Source organism: Anneissia japonica, unplaced genomic scaffold, assembly GCF_011630105.1.
Source record: "Anneissia japonica isolate Jap-2015-1 unplaced genomic scaffold, ASM1163010v1 scaffold708_len118720_cov121, whole genome shotgun sequence".
NCBI classification, from domain to species: Eukaryota; Metazoa; Echinodermata; class Crinoidea; order Comatulida; family Comatulidae; genus Anneissia; species Anneissia japonica.
Genome location: NW_022749689.1, coordinates 43,675 through 47,591, shown reverse-complemented (window position 1 = coordinate 47,591; position 3,917 = coordinate 43,675).

Here is a 3,917-nt window from a genome sequence, read left to right as displayed (position 1 = left end):
CGGGATTACCAGGTAGGACAAATACTGTATAATTACTTAAATAGATAAAAATGGTAGAAACTATCCCCCGCCGGACACCATCCCGGTATTTCTGAGTCAAGGTTTCGGGGCTGTCACAACTTTCATCTTAACTACAAACCTAACTAAACAATGGTAAAAACTATCCCCTGCCGGACACCATCACGGTACTTCTGAGTCCAAGCTTCGGGGCCGGGAATAAATGTTAAAAGTATAGACCAAGAAAATATAAAAGGAAATGAATTGTGAAATCAGAAAAAGTGTTTCTTATAAGTAATTTTGAATAAATTAAGAGATTGACATTCTTGAATTCTGATTGGGATTTTGTTCCAAACTTTTGCTCCAGAGATTTTTGAAAAGCCATTCATTACAGAGCAATTTGGAATTGGGGGGATAACATTAAGCGAGTGAGCGTATCTCGTAGAATATCCATGTCGGTCAACAACCATTTCTATATCATTACATAGGCGGGAAGGCGCAACACCATTTATACATTTGTACTTTAAACATGCAAGGGCGTAATCTCTACATTCATCAAAAATTTTCCAATTATTTTGCTTAATAAGATCAATTCCACGAAAATTTATAAAATCAAAATTATTTTTAACTATTCTAGCAGCTCGTTTTTGTAGCCTTAATAAATGTTTTTTTTTTTGTTAGACGTAGTTCCCCACACTGAGATTGCATAGTCCATACAGGGTTGTATTGTTCTTCTATAAAGAATATTTAGAAGAGATTCATTTAGTGTTTCTGCCAATTTATTTAGGATGTTAATTTTGTACCTAATAGTGTTAATTAGTTTTCGTATATGGTCATTCCAGGTAAGGTTTTCATCAATTTGAAGTCCTAAATAACGGATGCTTTTTACCTCATCAATGGTTTCATTACCAACATGAATATTCAAAGAGGAAAGAGGGCGAACATTTTTATTTTTAATTAACATAAGTTTGGTTTGGGTAGAATTTACAAGTAATTTATTAAATTTATACCAATTTGCGACATTATTCATTATTGATTGTAATTTGATATTGATATTTTCTACCGATTTGTCAGTAGTGTAGATGACAACATCATCCGCATATGTGCTACATGATCCTGGAGATACATATTGTGGAAGGTCATTAATAAATAATGAAAATAAGATCGGTCCTAACACACTACCCTGTGGGATGCCAATTTCAACATTTGCTTTTTCAGATAATGTATTATGACACTTCACTACTTGTTTGCGCTGTGAAAGATAACTTTTAAACCATTTGGATTTTAGTGTCTTTAATGCCATAATTTTTTAATTTAGTTAGGAGAAGAGTATGATCAATGGAGTCAAAGCATTTAGATATGTCGAGAAAACAGGTATTTTCTAAAGGCATATTGATCTACACTTATGAGATCATTTTTGTTTAGATAACTGACTAATTGATTTTGAATTTCTCTCTTTCAACAATTTTTGAAATATGGCAAACCACGGAGATGGGTCTATAGTTAGTCATCGTCTGCTTACATCCACTACCTTTATAGGTAGGTGTTGGTTTTGCGAGTTTCCAATCCTCGGGAACAATACCCAGCCTAATAGACAAATTTATTATAGAGGAAAGAGATTTTGCAATATATTGGGAGGCAACCCTAAGCAATTTTGAATTCAGAATATCCAAATTACTGCTTTCGGACAGACCTGAAAGGGCATTTTCAATATTTTCAAATGTTAAAATTCAATTTGTGGATACATAAAGGATGTTTCCATTCAAGAGTAGTAGTACTTTCAAAAGATTTAGAAATTTCCTTTCCAATATTTGAGAAAAAATTATTAAAGCTTTCACAATTTAGTTCAGGGTGGACACTATTTCTATTTGAATCCTTCCCTATAGTTCTGCTTAGTTCCTCCCATAATTTTTTTGAGTTATTTTTGTATTTGTTTTCAACCTTATCAAAGTAATTTGATTTTGCTTTCCGATTTTTGCTTGTTACTAAGTTTCGTAGTTTACGATATTTGTTCAAATTGATATCACTCCCATATTTATCAGAAAGATGCTTTTCATGGTCTCTTTCATACATAAGTTGTATTATATCTGGGCTCATCCAAAGGCGTTCTGGGCTATCGTTTTTTCTTTTTTTTTTCTTTTTTTTCCTTTTTAATTTCCACTTTGTTTTACCTCTGTCTCTTATACACATCATTTGAGTTTCTTAGGTCATTTATGAATAAATCTGTATTGAAGTGTTTAAAATTTCTAAATGTAATTGTTCTATGTTCCTTAATGTTATTTAGTGCTTTAATGCACGTATAAATGAAACAATGATCACCAAGTGAAATTTTTGCAACTTCCGTGTAAATATGGCAACTGAGGTAAGAATCAGATCAATACATGTTACAGTGGTTTTTGTAATACGTGTTGGTTCATTTATTAGTTGTCTGAGTGCAAACATATTCTCTATTTGATTTATAGGATTTGAATTCAGGTCTATATTTAGGTCATAATTGATATTGAAATCTCCCAAAAGGACTATTTTTTTATTTTTATTTGCAACCTTTTCTAACATTTGTATAGTAAGAGTGATGTAAGACTTTCTAGCCTTATGGGGACGATAAAAAAATCCCACAAGCATATTTTCATTATGTTTGTTAGGGATATCAACCCATATAGCTTCCATGTTAGAAAGGGTGTTAAGGTCATTTCTTTCAATATAAGGAATTCCTTCTTTAATATATAAACATACTCCACCACCTCTATTTTTCTTTCATTAATGATATTATTTTCCCTATCTCTTCTAATTATATTATAACCATCTATTTTTACAAGAATATCACTAACATCAGCACTTAACCAGGTTTCAGAGATACATAATACATCAAGTTTAGTTTTTAAAAGTAGAAAACTTATTTCATCAACCTTATTTATTAGACTTCTAACATTAATATGACCAACTGTAAAACCATCGTTATGTTTTAACTTATTCGCACATTTGTCATAAGTTAAGGTATAATTAGTAAATCCAGGTAGTGTAGGCCTATAATTGCACTCATATTCTTCATCCAATTCGTCATAATTAATATCATCAAACTCAATATCACTATATTCATTATATATCATCTTCATCAGAACCATTATCCATATATTCATCATCTCCATCAACATTATTGTTAACGTATATACCGTCAATTTAATCATTTTGGGTATCGTTAGTATTATTACCAATATCGACATCAATAGCATCATTATCATCATCATCATCGCCACAATTAATATTCTCATCCACACAAATTCCATTGTCAACAGTTTCATCTTCACTTACATTTTTAATACCATTAAGAAAATTTTCATTATTAATGCATATATTGAAATCAGAAATAACTGTGATGAAATCGTCATCTACACTACTTCCCGGGAATCAGTTCCTTGTGGACCATCGGCAGTAATTCCTTGTGTGTCCATATGCACCACATCCGAAACATTTTACTGGTCGCCTAAAATAACGTCTGTTGAAGTGCTTATTTCTGTCGCTGTTCCTAGGATGATGGTGATTTGTTTGTTCTCGTTGGGTTCTATGTTCAAGGTAGTCTGAATACCCACGCTTCCGAAAATGATCACGATTTTCTGTGTAGGCATCGATTTGAAAGTTGGATAAAAGCCGATTTACGCCTGCTTCAGAAAAATTCAGTCCATCCGAAGATAGTAAATTTTTATCAGGGGTATTGTCTCTATACCCAAAATTTTCATCATGATTTATAAAAGTTATGTTATTTTCTTCAGCGACCGCGCTAATCATGTTGTTAATAGATTCCAATTTAATTTGGTCACACTTGTCATCCAATCTCGGTGGTATACTGGAAATCTTAACAATATTCGCTTTTTGCTTTGCAATGCCGATCAGCTCAACAAATTGGTCAGTGATTTCCATAATAG